The 23,283-nt window shown below is 45.1% G+C and overlaps 1 pseudogene; it reads right to left on the minus strand.

Moving 5' to 3' along the window:
* Nucleotides 1-23,283, minus strand: part of LOC115143394 (inositol 1,4,5-trisphosphate receptor type 1-like) — a 151,866-nt pseudogene that overhangs the window by 105,416 nt on the left and 23,167 nt on the right.

A 23,283-nucleotide genomic window follows, 5' to 3' on the forward strand; every position in this document is an offset into this window, starting at 1 on the left:
CGCAGGATGCTTGCTCTTTGAGCGTGTGTTTGTGTGTGTCTCAATGTGTTGTTTAAATCACCCAAAACCTACTTAGGCATAGATGATGGTAATAACAGCTACAGCGGGCTCTCACCATTGGTGGGTGTGATGGCATTCTGTAACGTCCTCAAACAAGTGTACAGTCATGGCAAAAAGTTTTGAGAATGACACAAATATTAATTTTCTCAAAGTCTGCTGCCTCAGTTTGTATGATGGCAATTTGCATATACTCCAGAATGTTATGAAGAGTGATCAGATGAATTGCAATTAATTGCAAAGTCCCTCTTTGCCATGCAAATGAACTGAATCCCCCAAAAACATTTCCACTGCATTTCAGCCCTGCCATAAAAGGACCATCTGACATCATGTCAGTGATTCTCTCATTAACACAGGTGTGGGTGTTGACGAGGGCAATGCTGGAGATCACTCTGTCATGCTGATTGAGTTCGAATAACAGACTGGAAGCTTCAAAAGGAGGGTGGTGCTTGGAATCTTTGTTCTTCCTCTGTCAACCATGCTTACCTGCAAGGAAATACGTGCCATCATCATCGCTTTGCACAAAAAAGGCTTCACAGGCAAGGATATTGCTGCCAGTAAGATTGCACCTAAATCAATCAGTTATCGGATCATCAAGAACTTCAAGGAGAGCGGTTCAATTTTTCTAAAGAAAGCTTCAGAGTGCCCAAGAAAGTCCAGCAAGCACCAGGACCCTCTCCTAAAATTGATTCAGCTGCGGGATCGGGGCACCACCAGTACAGAGCTTGCTCAGGAATGGCAACAGGCAGGTGTAAGTGCATCTGCACGCACAGTGAGGCGAATACTTTTAGAGGATGGCCTGGTGTCAAGAAGTGCAACAAAGAAGCCACTTCTCTCCAGGAAAAGCATCAGGGACAGACTGATATTCTGCAAAAGGTACAGGGATTGGACTGCTGAGGACTGGGGTAAAGTAATTTTCTCTGATGAATCCCCTTTCCGATTGTTTGGGGCATCCGGAAAAAGCTTGTCCGGAGAGACAAGGTGAGCGCTACCATCAGTCCTGTGTCATGCCAACAGTAAAGCATCCTGAGACCATTCATGTGGGGGGTTGCTTCTCAGCCAAGGGAGTGGGATCACTCACAATTTTGCCTAAGAACACAACCAAGAATAAAGAATGGTACCAACACATCCTCCAAGAGCAACTTCTCCCAACCATCCAGGAACAGTTTGGTGACGAACAATGCCTTTTCCAGCATGATGGAGCACCTTGCCATAAGGCAAAAGTGATAAGTGGCTCGGGGAACAAAACATAAATATTTTGGGTCCATGGCCAGGAAACTCCCCAGACCTTAATCCCATTGAGAACTTGTGGTCAATCCTCAAGAGGCTGGTGGACAATCAAAAAGCCACAAATTCTGACAAACTCCAAGCATTGATTATGCAAGAACGGGCTGCCATCAGTCAGGATGTGGCCCAGAAGTTAATTGACAGCATTCCAGGACTGATTGCAGAGGTCTTGAAAAATAAGGGTCAACACTGCAAATACTGATTCTTTGCATCAACTTCATGTAATTGTCAGTAAAAGCCTTTGACACGAATGAAATGCTTGTAATTATACTTCAGTATTCCATACTAACATCTGACAAAAAATATCTAAAGACACTGAAGCAGCAAATTTTGTGGAAATTAATATTTGTGTCATTCTCAAAACTTTTGGCCACGACTCTATGAGCATCCATTTTCAAAATTCAAACACTTTTTTGTGTACCAACACTAAGGGTACCGAGCGTTGCTTTCTTGCACAACTATGCCGTCTAGACAAAAAATGGCAGGAAAATAGGGCTATTGTAAATATAGGTGATTGTGTTGGAACTTGCAGTCCAACTCCTTTGACTGTCATTGTTATGATGCCAAGAATCATAATCACCTATATTCACAACAGACATGGATTATTTCACAATTTGATGAAATGGAGAAGAAACTAATGTCTTTGCTTTTTTTCCTGAGGCCGCTGCAGCATAGTAGGTGCCAATGGCATAGGAGAAGATGATCTGAGGGCCAGCATCAATCCACACCTAGGAACACCACATGATTGAACACGCATGAACACACACACCCAAAAACAGATCCTCACACAACAGTAGAAACACAACATGACAAATAATAACTCCTGGGTTTTAACGGGAAAAAACTGCAGTTGAGCAGTCACTCCTTCATGGCTTTGTGCTACTTCACAGCTATGTTCCCTTCCCTGAAGCACAATGCCCGATTTGGACTGAGGCTAGGTCTGTGGGAGGTTTTCCTGATTCCAACAGCCTCCATCAGACTGCTGAACACTTAAACTGGACTGAGCACTTGGACTGACTCTCCACACCTTAGCACATATGCACTAACTCACATAAACACCCACACACAAATAGACATTAATGCTACACACACACACACATCACAACTGCTGCTACCAGACTGTTATTATTACAAAATACTGCACAAAAATGTATAAATATTGTATCGTCCTCTATTATGCTCATGCTAAAATGTTTATTCTGTTCTACTGAGCCATTTAACTTGTTTGTTTGTTTTCTTATCTTTTCTTATTTCCTATTGTTGTTTCTTATTGTTGTTGTGGCAAGTAAGCAATTCTTTGGACAGTGTATACAATGTGTATTCTGTACATATGACTAATTAAACGGAAAAAGACCAATATCGTTCGATTAAAGAGCCTTCAGAAAATATTCACACCCCTTGACTTTTTCCACAATTCGTAGTGTTACACCTTGAATTTAATATTGATTATATTTAGATTGTTTTGTCACTGGCCCACTGCCCCATAATGTCAAAGTGGACTTATGTTATAAGAAGTAAAATAAAATAAAGCTGAAATGTCTTGAGTCAATAAGTATTCAACCCTTTTGTTATGTGAAAATTTGCAAAACAAGTCACATAATAAGTTGCATGGACTTACTCTGTGTGCAATAATAGTGCTTAACCTCTTCAACCTATGGGGGCGCTATGTCATTATTGGATAAAAATACGTGCCCGTTTTAAGCGCAATATTTTGTCACGAAAAGATGCTCGACTATGCATGGAATTGACAGCCTTGGAAAGACAAAACTCTGACGTTTCCAAAACTGCAAAGATATTATCTGTGAGTGCCCCAGAACTAATGCTACAGGCGAAACCAATATGAAGTTTCATACTGGAAATGCCCCAGATTCTGAAGGCGCTGTGTTCCAATGTCTCCTTATATGGCTGTCAATGCGCCAGGAATGAGCCTGCCCTTTGTGTCGTTTCTCCAAGGTGTCTGCAGCATTGTGACGTGTTTGTAGGCATATTATTGGAAGATTGACCATAAGAGACTACATTTACCTGGTGTCCCGCCCGGTGTCCTGTGACGAAATTATTGCGTAATCTGTAGGTCCATGCGCGTTCCATTTCTTCAGAAGAGAAAGTCAACTGCCACGAAGGATTTTATCGTCGATAGATATGTGAAAAACACCTTGAGGATTGATTCTAAACATCGGTTTGCCATGTTTCTGTCGATATTATGGAGTTAATTTGGAAAAAAGTTCGCGTTTTAATGACTTAATATTTTTTTTCTTTTTTTTTTTTCTTACCCAAACGTGATGAACAAAACGGAACGATTAGTCGACACAAATAATATTTTTTGTAAAAACGGAACATTTGCTATCTAACTGAGAGTCTCCTCATTGAAAACATCTGAAGTTCTTCAAAGGTAAATGATTTTATTTGCATCCTTTTCTGGTTTTTGTGAAAATGTTGCATGCTGAAAGACAGGCATAATCCTATGCTAGGCTATCAATACTGTTACACAAATGCTTGTTTAGCTATGGTTCAAAAGCATATTTTGAAAATCTGAGATGACAGTGTTGTTAACAAAAGGCTAAGCTTGAGAGCAAATAGATTAATTTCATTTCATTTGCGATTTTCATGAATAGTTAAAGTTGTGTTATGCTAATGAGCTTGCGGATAGATTTACACAATCCTGGATACAGGTTTTTTTCGTAGCTAAACGTGACGCAGAAAACGGAGCGATTTGTCCTAAACAAATAATCTTTCAGGAAAAACGGAACATTTCCTATCTGAGAGTCTCCTCATTGAAAACATCCGAAGTTCTTCAAAGGTAAATGATTTTATTTGAATGCTTTTCTGGTTTTTGTGAAAATGTTGCCTGCTAAATGCTAACGCTAAATGCTACGCTAAATGCTACGCTAGCTGCTTGACAGTGTTGTTAACAAAAGGCTAAGCTTGAGAGCAAATAGATTCATTTAATTTCATTTGCGATTTTCATGAATAGTTAACGTTGCGTTATGGTAATGAGCTTGAGGCTGTAGTCACGATACCGGATCCGGGATGGCTCGACGCAAGAAGTAAAAAAAAATTTTTTGTATGACTACCTCAGCTATACCACACAAAAAATTATCTGTAAGGTCCCTCAGTCGAGCAGTGAATATCAAAACACAGATTCAACACAAAGATAAAGGTGCCTTTCCTAACTCAGTTGCCGGAGAGGAAGGAAACAGCTCAGGGATTTCACCATGAGGTCAATGGTGACTTTAACAGAGTTTAATGGCTGTGAAAGGAGAAATCTGAGAGGGGATCAACAACATTGTAGTTACTCTACAATACTAACGTACAATTGAAGTCAGAAGTTTACATACAAATACATTTAATCTCAGTTTTTCACAATTCCTGACATTTAATCCTACTAATAATTCCCTGTTTTAGGTAGATAGATAGGATTACCACTTTATTTTAAGAATGTGAAATGTCAGAATAATGGTAGAGAAAAGTACTTATTTCAACTTTTATTTCTTTCATCACATTCCCGGTGGGTCAGAAGTTTACATACACTCAATTAGTATTTGGTAGCATTGCCTTTAAATGGTTTAACTTGGGTCAAATGTGTCGGGTAGCCTTCCACAAGCTTCCCACAATAAGTTGGGTGAATTTTGGCCCCTTCCTCCTGACAGTGCTGGTGTAACTGAGTCAGGTTTGTAGGCCTCCTTGCTCGCACACGCTTTTTCAGTTCTGCTCACAAATTTTCTATAGGATTGAGGTCAGGGCGTTGTGATGGCCACTCCAATACCTTGACTTTGTTGTCCTTAAGCCATTTTTCCACAACTTTGGAATTATGCTTGGGGGTCATTGTCCATTTGGAAGGCCCATTTGCGACCAAGCTTTAACTTGACTGATGTCTTGAGATGTTGCTTCAATATATCCACATAATCCTTCCTCACAATGCCATCTATTTTTGTAAAGTGCTCCATTCCCTCCTGCAGCAAAGCAACCCCACAACATGATGCTGCCACCCCCGTGCTTCATGGTTGGGTTGGTGTTCTTCGGCTTGCAAGCATTTTCCTCCAAAAATAACGATGGTCATTATGGCCGAACAAATCTATTTTTGTGTCATCAGACCAGAGGACATTTCTCCAAAAAATACGATCTTTGTCACCATGTGTAGTTGCAAACCGTAGTCTGGCTTCTTTATGACGGTTTTGGAGCAGTGGCTTCTTCCTTGCTTGCTGAGCGGCCATTCAGGTTATGTCGATATAGGACTCGTTTTACTGTGGATATAGATACTTTTGTGGATATAGATACTTTTGTGCCTGTTTCCTCCAACATCTTCACCTTTGCTGTTGTTCTGGGATTGATTAGCACCTTTCTCACCAAAGTGAGTTCATCTCTAGGTGACAGAATGCGTCTACTACTTGAGCAGCATGACGGCTGTGTGGTCCCATGGTGTTTATACTTGCATAGTATTGTTTGTACAGATGAACGTGGTACCTTCAGGCGTTTGGAAATTGCTCCCAAGGATGAACCAGACTTGTGGAGGTCTACAATTATTTTTCTTGGATTATTTCTTTTGATTTTCCCATGATGTCAAGCAAAGAGACACTGAGTTTGAAGGTAGACCTAGAAATACATCCACAGGTACACATGCAATTGACTCAAATGATGTCAATTAGCCTATCAAAAGCTTCTAAAGCCATGACATAATTTTCTGTAATTTTCCAAGCTGTTTAAAGGCACAGTCAACTTAGTGAATGTAAACTTCTGACCCACTGGAATTGTGATACAGTGAATTATAAGTGAAATTATCTGTCAGTAAACAATTGTTTGGAAAACTACTTGTGTTACGCACAAAGTAGATGTCCTAATCGACTTGCCAAAACTATAGTTTGTTAACAAGACATTTGTGGAGTGGTTGAAAAACGAGATTTAATGACTCCAACCTAAGTGTTTGTAAACTTCCGACTTCACCTGTAAATGACATAGTGAAAAGAAAGATGCCTTTATAGATTAAAAACATTCTTAAACATGCATACTGTTTGCAACAAGGCACTAAAGAAATACTGCAAAACATTTGGCAAGCAATACATTTTTTGTCCTGAATACAAAGTGTTATGTTTTGGCTAAATCCAATACATTACCGAGTACCACTCTACATATTTTCAAGCATAGCGGTGGCTGCATCATGTTATGGGTATGCTTGTAACTGTTAAGGACTGGAGAGTTTTTCAGGGTAACAAAATAAATGGAATGGAGCTAAGCACAGGACAAATCCTTTAGGAAAACATGGTTCAGTCTGCTTTCCACCAGTCACTTGGAGAGGAATTCACCTTTAAGCAGGACAATAACCTAAAACACAAGGCCAAATCTACGCTGGAGTTGCTTACCAAGAAGAGAGTGAATGTTGCTGAGTGGCCAAATTACATTTTTGACTTAAATCTACTTGAAAATCTATGGCAAGGCCTGAAGATGGTTGTCTAGCAATGATCAACAACCAACTTGACAGAGCTTGAAGAATTTTGAAAATAATTATGGGTAAATGTTGCACAATCCAGGTGTTGGAAAGCTCTGTAATCACTGCCAAAGGAGCTTCTACAAAGAGGTGTGAATACTTATGTAAATGTGTTATTTAATTTTAAATACATTTGCAAAGTTCTCTAAAAACATGTTTTCACTTTGTCATTATGGGGTATTGTGTGTAGATGGGTGGGAAAAATACATAATTTAATCCATTTTGAATTCAGGCTGTAACACAACAAAATGTGGAATAAGTCAAGGGGTATGAATACTTTCTGAAGGCCCTGTATTTCGGTGAAACAATATACCGGTTGGGCTCTATATGTGTGTCCACCTTCTCTGGCTGTATTCTTGGCCAGGTTGCATAATGGCCTGTTAGGATAACAGGCTTACTTCTACCACACTCAATCTTAATGACTGGCACCTAAAGCCCAGCTTGGCTGCCTTTGTCCTGGCAAATATGGGTTATTTCAGGTAGGGAGGGGGACCAGAGGGCGAGGGTGCTGCCAATGGTAGCCAGCAGGCAGGCACCTCACAACATGACACAATGCCGACTGACACTACAGGGGGAGGGGGCACACACCTTGTCTTATGTGGCGCTGGTGACAGAAACAACCACACTATTGTTATTTTAGCCAACACATGATGCAGTCAGGAGGTGAAAAGGAAGGAACACACCAGATGTGAATATAGAAGTATATGCAGTACTATGGACAGGACCTGACTATTCCTGTAGTTGGCAAGATCAAATTACTTCATGGGAAAATATGCCTTCCAGATGATGGTTTGTTTATGGTGTGTGGGTGGATGGATGGTTATGCAACATCTGGCTTCTCTTTTCAGCTGGAAGATATGACTAAATCACGGCATGTTGCAACATCTTCTGGATATCCTGATCCAGTCTGTAGCGCTGCAGTCTGCCCCATCACCATGGTTTCCTGCTTCAAACCATACCGGGACTTTCCTGACTATCATTAGCTAGTGTTAACAAACTGTGCTACCTCCTACAACACACACACGCACACAAAGGCGCACACACACAGGTGCACACACACGCAGTGGTAGACGGTGAGATATTTTTTCATTAGAAAAATATGAATCACTTTGAAAACAAAAGAGACAAAATTGCACTGAGTTCAGCTGTCCTGCAAACTCACTATTCAGATCAAAGAGCAAACAATCGGCCATCCTTTAGCTATCCTAAAATTGCCCTGAAATTATCATCTCTGAATTGTAAATGCTGCTTCTGGGTTTCTTAGACTAACTAGGCTGTGTGATTAGACACCCCCAAAGGCCCTCCTCTGTCGCTGCTCAGAAATCTGAAGCCTATGAAATGCCCTAATCCTGTCTACGAAGGGACTGAGCCCAGAGCCCCTGCCAGAGAGGAAAGGTGTGAAGAGCAGCCGCATCAACAGCAGTTTCATATGTCATGGTGGGTCCCCCGTCCAGTCAACACAACGTGACTGTCAGCAGCAGCAGTCTGTAACATGGACGCTACAGGAGGAAGCAGAGCCCCACACATGGCCACCTCTTGCCCTGACAAGACAGATTTGTATCAAGCATCACACCCATGCTATTTAGACCAGGTTGATTGAAGATGCGACGAAAGGCAGATCATAGAATGTAATGCATGTGTGGAGGGGAGTGATATTTGTCTATGTACCTGGGCACCAGGGAGTCACCCCCTCTCAGGGTGGTTGGGTCCAGCTCAAAGATAGAGGAGATGTCCATGCCATCAGGGACAGACACCAGTTGGTACATGACTCTCTCTTGAGGGGTTCGCAGACGCGCTCGCAGGGCTTCATGATCCGAGTCCAACTGCAGGTACAATAGGGAGAGGACGCTGTCAGTTTATGGAGCTTCATACTAAAATCCCGACTCAGCAATTCAGTTCATAATTTCAATACAGTGATATTACTGTATGTGACTGACTTATGCATGGCAACAATAGCTTAATCAATGCTATATCAGTGGATCACATTAAGATGATAAAGCATTGCAACATTGTTTGGATTACCACAGTCGTTAAAAACATTTTCTAATTTGCAGCTTTACAGTACAGTAAGAAGAGAGAAATCATCATAGGGAATAATTGACCAAACTTCATCCAGCTTCCCCCAAGACAAATACACCCACCCAAACATCTTTCCGTTTGCTGTACTCATCAGTACCAATCAGATTGAGATTGAAGTCATGCAAATTCAGAGACATTTTCCACTTTTAGAAGAGATAATGTGTGGTTGACTCATCCTGTCAAGTTTACGGATCGAAAAGCTAAGTCAATTCGTGATGTACTTAGCCTCATATGATCATATTTTATCATCTGTAAGTATTTTTTGAAAGCTGTAAATTCAGTGATGGAAACAAATCGTGGAAAGCAGCAGTGGCGACCCATCATTCAGGTCAGGGAGAGGAGAGGGGCAGAGCCCCACCTGTTTTGAGCCCAACATTTCTAGCATATCACATATCAGTTTGCAAACAATGTAAAAAATATATATATAAATATTATTGAGTTAATAAAGCCGCATACAAACATGGTCTCTTTTTTGTTTTATTGCGTAAGGCAGCTCCAATATGTAGGTGTTTCAGCCATTGGACATTACACAACAAGTTGAAAATCGCAAATTCAACAATGAGTGGTTTGGAAGGAATCAGTGACAGTGGCTGTGTGGTCCCAAATCTGGGATTAAGGGGCTCTTTTCCAAGTTTAAAATAATAAACTTTCAACATTGGCCATGCTGTCAATGAAGCATGATTTGTGCCGCGCTCAAAACAACTGTTAACTCGGAACTGTGAAAACTTGACTTCAGTGAGTTCAAGACAGCTGGGAAGTCGGGATTGAATGAGCTCCGACTGGGGAAATACGTTTTGAACGGTCATCCAACTCAGAACTGTAAATTCGGACTCTTTCTAGAGCTACAACCACAAGCTCAATGACATCATCTTGATTCTACCTTGTTTTTTTCAGAGTTCCCAGTTGTTTTGAAAGCACCATAAATCCAGAGAATGTCAGACTTTGGATGACAAAATTTGCCCACGAAGGACCGTCCTGCCCCCTTCCTGTTCAAGTGGGCACAGCACAACAAGGTGAGTCCAAACATTTATTGTATACTGCTGCATAAATTATGTAATATGCCAGTGGGATATATATACTGTAGCTAAGAAAGTAATACTATGTGTATGTTGTGTAGTAAGATGTTAGTAGCCTTTGTGCCTCACCCTAATAATGTGGTCTATTTACCCTTTATCCGTCCTAGCTCATTAATGGCTTAATCGAATTACGGATTGCTTCTTATCCGCTTGTCGTCCCTTATGCCATAGTTTGTACATCTCAATTGTCATTAGAAACCACATTTATTTAAACAAGTCAGCCAAATAAGCTATGCTTTTATAAAGGCAGTAAATGAGGCTGAATGAACTGTTTCGCTGCCAGACAAGGCTCCGCTGATAGCCAGGTGTAGCAGCGGTAAGGTGTTGGGACTGCTGTTTGAACAGCTTTATGTAGGCCCTAACAGTTTGTGGGCACCGTTTGTCACCGTTATAGTGCAATTAATGTATTGTTTAGTGTTGTGTTGTTTAGTGGCTTTGCTGGCATGCATCCCACTTTCATTTTTTTTTGCCCCACCAAGATCTACATGCTAAAATCGCCACTGGAAAGCAGACCCTGGATTCCACCCCAGAAAATAATATTCTTTGGCATATTCCTTCCATATATACACTGTATAATGACTTCATCCACAGTAATATGGTGTTATACTGCCATCTATATGTGAGCTCTAGTACCATATACAGATCATCCAGATATATGCTGTGGTGCTCTCCCACAACTACCACAACTGCCAATGTTACAAAAAGAAACTCTCCTTTTAGAATATACAGCAATAGCTTCAAATGATAGATGGTAATAGAGAATGTTGAATAAAGGAAAAACCTGCACTCACTGAACTAGTCTTTACTTTACATTTTCTTTGCAGCAGAGGTCAGAACAAACGGACAGGTTTTGGCCTCAGCTTTCGACCCCATATAGAGAATTGTTTTCATAATAACCACTCAAACACACTACACACAAACAGTAGCCTGAATTGGGGGACACTAATTTAGCTAAGTTAGTTCTCTTCAAGAGGGTGAGTTGATTATTAAAACATGGTTAAAGAGTCCCTCAACTCATCAGTGAAGTATTTGAGAGGATGAAACACAAGGACAGGCACAGTTACCTGGAAGTTAAAGGGAACAAAATCCACCACCTGGAGAGGAAACAAGATCCACCACAGATCAGCAGCAGTAGGTAGGGCAAGACAGCAAACACAACATAGACATGAAACACAGATATAGAGTTGTCTCTGGTTCACTTACTGAGGATCGGGGCTCAGGACATTCTTCCACATAGTCAGGATTCACCTGAAAATAGATCAAGAACCAGAACAGGATACTTAACTCCAACATGTGAGGAAGCAAGAGGTAATACATAGTCCTCTTATAAATGACTATAAAGTCAATCCAACTTAAACTTAATCAAGCCCTGTCGTTAAGACTTTCAGATCGCATAATGAAGTACTGCAAGATGATTGTGTGCATTATACTCCCAGGTATAAATCAAATGATCGTTGCAAGTGGTTGGCTGGTAGACTACCATGTAATATGCCTACTGTCTCTGTAAGGGGACTCACCTCAGCAGCCAAGTAAGAGCCTGTGGCAAGGTGTTTGAACCTAAACAGGCTGTTCCAGTAGCCAGCCCCGCCCCGACACGGGTCATGGTGGACCACCTGACAGAAGAATGCAACACCTGACAGCATGAGGACAACATCTGGACTGATAACATACAAGTAAAAACACATTGTAAGATGCAGGACAACCCACATAGTTTCACCTGGTTCTCTCTGTTCCAGGCCTTAAGCTTTGGAACAGTCTACAGAATGTCATGGCAATGCAAGGCTTCCACAATCAAAGGTTGTGTGTAACCATGTCGATAAATATCACTGTATGTGTGATTCTCAAGCTGCTGGTGGCACCTTAATTGGGGAGGATGGGCTCATAGTAATGGCTGGAACGGAATGGTATCGAACACATTAAAAACATGATTTTCTTGTGTTTGATACCATTCCATTCACGCCATTCTAGCCATTATCATGAGCCATCCTGCCCTCAGCAGCCTCCTGTGGCATGATTGTGGAACATGACTCAGACCATGTATCTACTATCTACTTGTTCTATGCTCACCTCCACTTCCCACAATGCCTTGCTGCTAGTGGCGGAGGTGGCGGACTGGCGTCCTGTAGTCCTGAGAAATACATACTCCTTCTTTTTGAAGTCGTCACATGTCAGGAACTTCTCCTGCTCTGCATGGAACAGCCGAACGACGTCACCCTGGCAACACAAACATAGACACCAGTCAGTATCATGGGGAAGAAGAGCCAGCTAACCTATTTAATGTATTATTGTGTCTAATACATTTGATCAACTATCAGAGTACCTACCCCTTTAAGAATAATCTCCTTGTTGTCGCTCCATTTCATAAACAAAACTACTTTCCAACTTGTGTTGCAGTTCACGGAGTTCACCTGAAAACCAAGAGGATGAGTCAGGAAAGGCTAAGGTAAAGACATTTATTCACATAATTAAGTTTGGCTTAAAAAAGTGACAAAAACAAATGAGCCTGGGAGTCTGCTGGGTTTGTAAGGAGGAGCACAGTAATGATATAGTCTTTAACTGAAGAGTCAATTGTCTTAATGGCGGTTGAGCCTTAAGAGTGGATTAAGGACCCTCACTTAATGAACTCAAGATAATACTGCCGATGATTAGTATATATGAAACAAGCATAAGAGAGGAGCTAGGTTGTACAGTGAATATGTTTCCTCATCTGTGAGAGGACATGAGAATTAAGAATAAGGCACACTTCTCAACATGGTTAAAACCTGCACTACTTGTGATTTGTGGAAGTGAAATGTGCAGGCACACCTTGGTTTACATAACCATGGAGAAAATGGTTTCTGTTACAAACGCAGTCTCCACCCAGGAGATAATGAAGATGAAACATGTATTCTACCTCATTGCATCCTGGGTTGTCGACCAGCTGATGGCTGCTGGCATGAAGGGGCTGTCCAGCGTTCACAGGGTTAAGGACCACCTTGTCTCCAATCACCACCTAGACATACAGGGGAGCAATCAAATAGCATTATTATACACACAGAGATCCATGATCAACTACACACGTTCACACACAGCCACACACACGAAACACACAGCTGTCCACACTTACTGTACAGAAACCCTCAGAGACACAGCAAACAGAGAGGCAGTGTGATTGTCTTTATCAGACCCATCAGCCAGTAGAAAACCACAAGTAACACTTGTACAACCACTAGTGTCCTCCAGAGCGTGCTAACTGCTCATCTACAGAGGCCCCAGGAGAGCTGTTACGCATGACAGCCCAGAGACACACACAGGGAAAGAAAGTAAGGGGTCAGTCCAGTTTAGAGTGCCCTTCAAGATAAACAGAACCTCTCAACTTTTGGCATCAGTTGATTGCATAATATGAGAGAAAAGCTGTGGTATCATAATAGCAAGGTGAAGTCCTGCTGCTGCACAGGATGTACTGCCAAACGGGTCTGAGCACTGCATAATGAATTCCTTTTAACATCCTTTATCCTAATGTTTCCCTAAAGTCTCTGTCCTCAATGTTGTTATAGCTAGTTACTGGTGCTATGTAACACCAGGCAAATATGATAACACATTGTTCGACTTGTTCCCTTCAGACCATGTTGACTACCAAGCACTCGGTGGCCACACTGGACCTCTCATCAGCACAGGAATAATTCAGCCTGAAAAACCCCAATGACTAAAGCTAATGATGATGACCTATAGTAGCCTACTTGCAATTAAACCGGTACACACCCTAAGGCCATCACAATGTCAAAATAGGAAATTATGTATTAATTTAATCTTACAACTTGTCAATTCTCTGCACCACGGCTTCTATTTATAAAGCAGGTAAACTTCAGCGGCATCAAGCGTCAGAGAAGTGCTGTCCTAGAGACCCCTTTGTTAATGATCTTTGCTGTGGTCACTGACGAACGGAGCTTTAAGAATCTCAGGGTGTTTCAATGAATCTCAGGGTGTTTTAATGAATCTCATTTGGACTTGGGAGGAGACACTGGATGGAGAAGGACCCTGGATGCAGCCGGGGTAATATCGCCGCCCCAAGGCAGAGCTGGAGGCAGCCAAAGCGGAGAGGCGGCGGTTTGAAGAAGCAGCACGGCAGCACGGCTGGAAGCCCGAGAGGCAGCCCGTTACCATTTGCACACGGGGAGTGTGGCAAAGCCAGTTAGGAGACCTGCGCCAACTCCCTGTGTTTACTGTGGAGAGAGAGGGCTTCGTGCTGGTCAGGCACCGTGTTATGCGGTTGAGCACACGGTGTCCCCAGTATGCGTGCTTAGCCCGGTGCGCTACATCCCAGCTCCCCGCATCTGCCGGGCTAGGGTGAGGATCCAGCCAGGGCAGATGGTGCCAGCCCTGCTCTCCAGACAGCCAGTGGGTCTCCTCAGGCCAGGATATCCTGCGCCGGCGTTGCGCACTGTGTCTCCCATATGTCTGCACAGCCCAGTGCGTCCTGTGCCTGTGCCCCGCACGTGCCGGGCTAGAGTCACCATCCAGCCAGGACGGGTTGTTCAGGCCATTAGCTCGAGACCTCCAGTGCGTCTTCACGGTCCGGTCTATCCAGTACCACCAGTGCCAACACAACGCACCAGACCTCCAGTACGCCTCCACAGCCCAGTACATCCTGTTTCTCCTCCCCGCACTTGCCCTGAGGTGCATGTCCCCAGCCCGGTACCACCAGTGCCGGGACCACGCATCAGGTCACCAGTGCGCCTCCTGGGTCCAGTACTCCCTGTTCCTGCTCCTCGCACTCGCCCTGAGGTGCATGTCCCCAGCCCAGTACCACCAGTACCGGCACCACGCACTAGGCCTACAGTGCGCCTCGCCAGTCCAGAACGTCCGGCGACAGTGCCCAGTCCAGAGCGTCCGGCGACAGTGCCCAGTCCAGAGCGTCCGGTGACAGTGCCCAGTCCAGAGCGTCCGGCGACAGTCCGCAGACCGGAACCTCCGGCGACAGTGCCCAGTCCAGAGCGTCCGGCGACAGTGCCCAGTCCAGAGCGTCCGGCGACAGTGCCCAGTCCAGAGCATCCGGCGACAGTGCCCAGTCCAGAGCGTCCGGCGACAGTGCCCAGTCCAGAGCGTCCGGCGACAGTCCGCAGACCGGAACCTCCGGCGACAGTGCCCAGTCCAGAGCGTCCGGCGACAGTGCCCAGTCCAGAGCGTCCGGCGACAGTACCCAGTCCAGAGCGTCCAGCGACAGTCCGCAGACCGGAACCTCCGGCGACAGTGCCCAGTCCAGAGCGTCCGGCGACAGTGCCCAGTCCAGAGCGTCCGGCGACAGTGCCCAGTCCAGAGCGTCCGGCGACAGTCCGCAGACTGGAACCTCCGGCGACAGTGCCCAGTCCAGAGCGTCCGGCGACGGGCCGCAGACCGGAACCTCCCGGCGAAGGGCCGCAGACCGGAACCTCCCGGCGACGGGCCGCAGTCCGGAACCTCCCGGCGAAGGGCCGCAGTCCGGTTCCGCCAGGCGACGGGCCGCAGTCCGGATCCGCGAGGCGACGGGCCGCAGTCCGGATCCGCCAGGCGACGGGCCGCAGTCCGGATCCGCCTGAGTCTCCCTCCAGTCCGGATCCGCCAGAGTCTCCCTCCAATCCAGAGGCGCCACTCACTCCAGACTTGACCATCAGTCCAGTGGCGTCCTCTAATCCGTGGTTGGCAGTGAGGGTTCCCGCTCCAGAGACATGAAGTAAGTGTGACGAGTCAGAAATGGAGCGGGGACCACGTCCCGAGCCAGAACCGCCACCTCGGATTTATGCCCACCCAGACCCTCCCATATAGTCTTAGGTGTGGGGCTGGGAGTCCGCACCTTTGAGGGGGGGTACTGTCACACCCTGACCTTAGTATTCTTTGTTTTCTTTGTTATTTTGGTAAGTTCAAGGTTTGACATGGGTGATGTATATGTTTGTCTTGTCTAGGGGTTTTGTATGTTTATGGGGCTTTTTTCCGATCTAGGTGTCTATGGTTGCCTAGATTGGTTCTCAATTAGAGGCAACTGTCTATCGTTGTCTCTGATTGGGAACCATATTTAGGCAGCCATATTCTTTGGGTATTTTGTGGGTGATTGTTCCTGTTACCAGTGTTCCTATGTGTTAATGTTCATGTTACGGGACTGTTTCATCTTCGTTGATTTAGTCGGTTTATTGTTTTGTTCATTGTTTAAGTATCCCATTAAATTATGGATTATCGTCACACTGCATTTTGGTCCTCCTCTCTTTCACCTGAAGACAGTTGTTACATAGGCTCTTAATCACTCTCTACCTACATGTCTATGGACATATACAACTGGAACTAGCTAGCCTGAATGATTAAATGCTAGACAACCAATTAACAAATTGAAACATTACCAATAACTAAGAATCACAAAAACGAGCATCGCATCTTGATCTTGAGTGGAAAGGCTGTTGTCTGGGCTTCGTTGTTTATCTACAGAGACATGACCAGACTTCCTATCTGACCCACACTAAAGCCAACACTGGGCTGGACACTCACACTGTCTCCCAGGGAGCGCAGCTTGTAGAAGGGCTGGATGTAAAACCAGGAGCCCTCGTTGCCTGCAGAGTCCAGCGTCACCCTCATAGCATTCTTCTCCAACAGGGCAGGGAGACGCTTATTCACCGTCAGGTACTTATTGCTTTTCAAGTGCAACAGCTGGAACAGAGTGGCAAACAACAGACACAGTCGCAAGTGCATGTAAACATCATTTACATTTCCAATTAGAGTTTTATCAAGTTAAAATATGTCATGCTTATAGAAGTCTCTTACTTTGTATATTGGGGTTTAATAGACAGATACTGTTAATGCCATGGTCTGAGTCTATTAAGGAGTATATCTACAGGAGGAGATTGAGTTAGATGTCAAATACTGGCACAGTGGCCATTCCTGAATATCCACAAAAGAATCTGCCATTTGAAAATATCACACTTGAATTCTTTCTGGACCCTTTTCTCCCCCTGGAATTGTTTTTATAATACTCCAAGGCCCTAGTTCAAATATGTTTCTCATGACCTCCTTTGCCCCATAATTTCACCCAAGAAATCAACCATGTTGACTCAACCAGCATCAACCCCTCAAACAAGTATTCAGTGTGATGTCTGGTACTGGGAGACTAGACCTTAACCAACCTTTGTGGTTGTTTGTTTTGAGGGAGAATGCAGGGACTGAAAAAAACAAGACAACTGTCGTTTGAAATGTCTCAGACAATTACAGATACATGCGTTTACAATGCATGCTCTCAAGTGCTGCAACCACTTACCACAGTAAGCCTGTGGTAAATATCAAACACTGGCAGAGGAGCATAGCTGTACCCTACTGCCCTCAATACCTTACCGGTCATCACACCCCTAAAACACAGAAACCCAATACACCTACTGTACCACTTCCGCCAATACAAATCTGTGAGCATGTTCAGGACTAAAGTTCAGGAGACAGCTGCCCTAAACTATATAGATACAGTATATGTTGGTGTTTTTAGATGACAGATATCACAACTACCAGGGTGTTCTGGTTGAGGGTCTGTCACTTGAAATCAACTGACACACTTTAGACCCATTTCCCTGTGGCCTGATGATCTAATTTCTGCATAGGAGACTATCACTGGTCACATGCAGGGGGTGACAAGGCCTGGATGATAATTTGCTGCATTTATGGAAGAGCTGTATTGCCTCTCTGCTCCAGGCTTTCCACTAACCTTAATGACACTGTTATATTGTGGCTTTACCAAATTCAATCTCCTTGTTACCTTATCACCCCTACTCTTCCTGCTCATACCTGAATGACATTTCCGTACTGGATAACAGTTCCTAGCAGCTTTCGGTTCTCTGATTCATTCTGCTTCTTCTCCAGATCAGCAGCATGCTGAAATATAGGGATAAAATGAGATGTCAGAGAATATAATGGCCACCAATTAGATTTACTGCTCCAAAAACACATTAAGAATAAGAAGCCATACTTTATGGAATATAGATCTGGGTTTATGTCGTGTTATAAACTTGGAGAGTGTTTCACTTGTAATGATTTGCTCGACCTCAGCAACACGGCAATGCATGCAGTTTAGAACCAGCAGGCATAATGAGCCGTGAGATGAGGTACTCACATGGAGTTTGTTGAGGAGCACTGTGTCAGTGGTGCTGTTTCCACCTGGTTTTGCTGCCTTCCAAAACTGTTTCTGTGCAGAGTACCTATTCATGGGGCACAGCTTGAAAAGGCAGTCTGGAAAGACAGAGAAAACAGGTGAAGATGTATTATCAAGTTCATAACATTCAGTACATGATGTATAAAGCAGTGGAAAGTTGCCAAAAGGGCATGGAAGAGTAATAGGCTGTCAGTATAACAAGGACATGACTAGCTAAATAGATATAACAGGATGATGGTGATTTTAGACATTTTGATTCTCTTGTAGGTAAACACATTGGCCTGATCCAATTGGGGATAGTAGAGCTCTTTAGAAATAGCACAGAGCTGATCAGATCTTGAACAGTGTGAGTCCTGACAGAAAACACACTAGTTCCTCCTCCGGTTCCGAGGCTGGCTACCTGCAAAGCACAATGATGGGAGATCTGATTATCTGTGACAGGGGTAAAAATAGCTGCTCCAGACCAGCACCAAGCACACCACAAAAACTTGGCCAACAAACGCCACAGCGTCCAGGGATTAGCTGTCATGGGACGCATGAAGGAAGAGAGGGAAGAGCTGGATGGGTAAGCACAGGAGGAGGAGCCAGACACAGAAAACAGAGCGGTAGAAGAGAGGGCCCGCTATATGAGAGAGGGAGAGGAAGTGGGTTTAGAGAGTGAAGGAGACCAGGTTAGGGGGACAAAATGGGGAGGGTTATATGCAAATGCTACACAGTGGGAAGGAAGGGAATGAACAGTTTCCTTTTTATGAACAGTTGGCAAACTGTGCAGGAAATGGCAGGGTACAGTAGGACGCAACCCAGAGGGCATACACTGAGGAACGGAGACAGGAATCAACATTAAACAGGCGGCCATCAAAATGCTTAGTTTAGATCAAATAAATTGTAGTTTACACAGGAAGCCCACTGTACTAAATATTGTAAAGACTTATTTCAGAATTTTCACATTACTACGACATGCTTTGGATGATCGTGATTATCAGAGGTTAAAAGATTCAACAGGTCACATTCTTCAAATAACATTGCCTTCTCTCCTTCAATCCATGAGATCACAGCTCTCTGAGAAGTGTATAAATACTATCACAGACAGCAACGAGTCGTCCTAGCAGAGGGTAATATTTCCTCGAGAGACACACCTAAATGTCAGACATGACACCAAAGCAATTACTGTCGCATAGTACCAATTCCAGATCAGAGAGAAAAAAGTGAGGTTTAAAATGCTGGGCATATGCTCCCTAGAAACCAGCTTAACTGGGCTATTAATACTCAACAGGGATTTTAGGACTTAGTCTGCTACACTTCCCTTTGCTCAGTGCTCAGGCGCACTGAGACGTAGCATGGAGTCTCAGTCCTGTTATTGTGACTACTTGGAGGAGTGATGATGAGGCCTGGGAGAGGCTGGAGAGGTGGGGTGAACACAAGTACGCTGCTCCACCCCACACAAACCTTGGAGCACCACGAGGACACCGAGGCCCCTGCAGGTGAAACATGTTCATATCACAGCACCTACTAGGATGGTAGTCATGTGTCATCTCGAGGTCATCTCCTCAGGAGGCCGCCCTATACTTCAAATGCAATGCCTGTCAAACACAGAGAGAGAGCGCGATCCTTTCACTGTGCAGGTGAACTGTAACCAGGCTTGTTAGGACTCTCAGAACACCACAAGTGCTCGATTGTTCTACACCAATCTCAAGAGTACTTTCTTCGGAACCACAATAACCCTGGTGCCTTGAATCTGCCATAGATGGTAGCTCTTCAGTAACAGTAGAAACTGCTGACATTAACTGAAAAAACAAAGTAGTTCACTACCTACCAGCATAGTATTCACCTCATGGATTCAATGTAGGCTAATCTCTCATGGACAGACTACATAAACATAGCATCCGACAATTTACGCAATATTTGAGTTCTGGGTTAACCAAGATTAAATATAGGCTGATGTTTTGCTCTGGTCCAACATTTACATTTAAGTCATTTAGCAGACGCTCTTATCCAGAGCGACTTACAAATTGGTGCTTTCACCTTATGACATCCAGTGGAACAGCCACTTTACAATAGTGCATCTAGGTCTTTTAAGGGGGGGTGAGAAGGATTACTTTATCCTATCCTAGGTATTCCTTAAAGAGGTGGGGTTTCAGGTGTCTCCGGAAGGTGGTGATTGACTCCGCTGTCCTGGCGTCGTGAGGGAGTTTGTTCCACCATTGGGGGGCCAGAGCAGCGAACAGTTTTGACTGGGCTGAGCGGGAACTGTACTTCCTCAGTGGTAGGGAGGCGAGCAGGCCAGAGGTGGATGAACGCAGTGCCCTTGTTTGGGTGTAGGGCCTGATCAGAGCCTGGAGGTACTGAGGTGCCGTTCCCCTCACAGCTCCGTAGGCAAGCACCATGGTCTTGTAGCGGATGCGAGCTTCAACTGGAAGCCAGTGGAGAGAGTGGAGGAGCGGGGTGACGTGAGAGAACTTGGGAAGGTTGAACACCAGACGGGCTGCGGCGTTCTGGATGAGTTGTAGGGGTTTAATGGCACAGGCAGGGAGCCCAGCCAACAGCGAGTTGCAGTAATCCAGACGGAGATGACAAGTGCCTGGTTTAGGACCTGCGCCGCTTCCTGTGTGAGGCAGGGTCGTACTCTGCGGATGTTGTAGAGCATGAACCTACAGGAACGGGCCACCGCCTTGATGTTATTTGAGAACGACAGGGTGTTGTCCAGGATCACGCCAAGGTTCTTAGCGCTCTGGGACGAGGACACAATGGAGTTGTCAACCGTGATGGCGAGATCATGGAACGGGCAGTCCTTCCCCGGGAGGAAGAGCAGCTCCGTCTTGCCGAGGTTCAGCTTGAGGTGATGATCCGTCATCCACACTGATATGTCTGCCAGACATGCAGAGATGCGATTCGCCACCTGGTCGTCAGAAGGGGGAAAGGAGAAGATTAATTGTGTGTCGTCTGCATAGCAATGATAGGAGAGACCATGTGAGGTTATGACAGAGCCAAGTGACTTGGTGTATAGCGAGAATAGGAGAGGGCCTAGAACAGAGCCCTGGGGGACACCAGTGGTGAGAGCACGTGGTGAGGAGACGGATTCTCGCCACGCCACCTGGTAGGAGCGACCTGTCAGGTAGGACGCAATCCAAGCGTGGGCCGCGCCGGAGATGCCCAACTCGGAGAGGGTGGAGAGGAGGATCTGATGGTTCACAGTATCGAAGGCAGCCGATAGGTCTAGAAGGATGAGAGCAGAGGAGAGAGAGTTAGCTTTAGCAGTGCGGAGCGCCTCCGTGATACAGAGAAGAGCAGTCTCAGTTGAATGACTAGTCTTGAAACCTGACTGATTTGGATCAAGAAGGTCATTCTGAGAGAGATAGTGGGAGAGCTGGCCAAGGACGGCACGTTCAAGAGTTTTGGAGAGAAAAGAAAGAAGGGATACTGGTATGTAGTTGTTGACAACGGAGGGATCGAGTGTAGGTTTTTTCAGAAGGGGTGCAACTCTCGCTCTCTTGAAGACGGGAGGGACGTAGCCAGCGGTCAGGGATGAGTTGATGAGCGAGGTGAGGTAAGGGAGAAGGTCACCGGAGATGGTCTGGAGAAGAGAGGAGGGGATAGGGTCAAGCGGGCAGGTTGTTGGGCGGCCGGCCGTCACAAGACGCGAGATGTCATCTGGAGAGAGAGGGGAGAAAGAGGTCAGAGCACAGGGTAGGGCAGTGTGAGCAGAACCAGCGGTGTCGTTAGATTTAGCAAACGAGGATCGGATGTCGTCGACCTTCTTTTCAAAATGGTTGACGAAGTCATCTGCAGAGAGGGAGGAGGGGGGAGGGGGAGGAGGATTCAAGAGGGAGGAGAAGGTGGCAAAGAGCTTCCTATGGTTAGAGGCAGATGCTTGGAATTTAGAGTGGTAGAAAGTGGCTTTAGCAGCAGAGACAGAGGAGGAAAATGTAGAGAGGAGGGAGTGAAAGGATGCCAGGTCCGCAGGGAGGCGAGTTTTCCTCCATTTCCGCTCGGCTGCCCGGAGCCCTGTTCTGTGAGCTCGCAATGAGTCGTCGAGCCACGGAGCGGGAGGGGAGGACCGAGCCGGCCTGGAGGATAGGGGACATAGAGAGTCAAAGGATGCAGAAAGGGAGGAGAGGAGGGTTGAGGAGGCAGAATCAGGAGATAGGTTGGAGAAGGTTTGAGCAGAGGGAAGAGATGATAGGATGGAAGAGGAGAGAGTAGCGGGGGAGAGAGAGCGAAGGTTGGGACGGCGCGATACCATCCGAGTAGGGGCAGTGTGGGAAGTGTTGGATGAGAGCGAGAGGGAAAAGGATACAAGGTAGTGGTCGGAGACTTGGAGGGGAGTTGCAATGAGGTTAGTGGAGGAACAGCATCTAGTAAAGATGAGGTCGAGCGTATTGCCTGCCTTGTGAGTAGGGGGGGAAGGTGAGAGGGTGAGGTCAAAAAAGGAGAGGAGTGGAAAGAAGGAGGCAGAGAGGAATGAGTCAAAGGTAGACGTGGGGAGGTTAAAGTCGCCCAGAACTGTGAGAGGTGAGCCGTCCTCCAACTGCATGTGTCAGATCTGAACTACAATGCAAGTTGCATGCGCCAGATCTGGTCTGGCGGAAAACAAAGTGCTCAGAAGTAGTTTATTTCATATGGTGAAATGATAGCTTAAAAACTTCCGTCAGCACTCCAGCAACAACTTTACTTCAGTGAGTAACGAATGTTCACCCAATTTTATTTAGTGACTGGCTTCAATATACCGAGGGAGCTAGCTCAGTGAAAAAAAGTGGTGTAGCTAACACTAGCTAGAATCGCACAGCTAACTAGTGGCTGCTGAATAAAGCCTTCATCTTTCTTCCTTTGGTTTGAAACTTGTGGGTGATCTGATTTTTTAAAACAAGATATCTAGCCATCTTTTCATGTTTTTGTATTGTTTTGCTAGGTAGTTCGTTCATTACTGTAGCTAGTTAGCTTATTAAATAGCTAGAATGAGCTGCAGCCCGTGAAAAATGACCAAGTGAAGTGATTGCCCCTTCTGATTTACTTCCAGATCATGTCCCCTAATCTTTTGAATGGGTTTCACAATTCTATAATCACATTTGTGAAAAATCTGTAATTGAAGGGGTAGAACGCTGCTTCCTCATCTGAAAGTGGAGTGTGGCAGCTGCCCACTTTGCCCCAAAGTCACTTTGACCAGGCACTATGGC

The sequence above is a fragment of the Oncorhynchus nerka genome, linkage group LG15 (genome assembly GCF_034236695.1).
Source record: "Oncorhynchus nerka isolate Pitt River linkage group LG15, Oner_Uvic_2.0, whole genome shotgun sequence".
NCBI lineage: Eukaryota > Metazoa > Chordata > Actinopteri > Salmoniformes > Salmonidae > Oncorhynchus > Oncorhynchus nerka.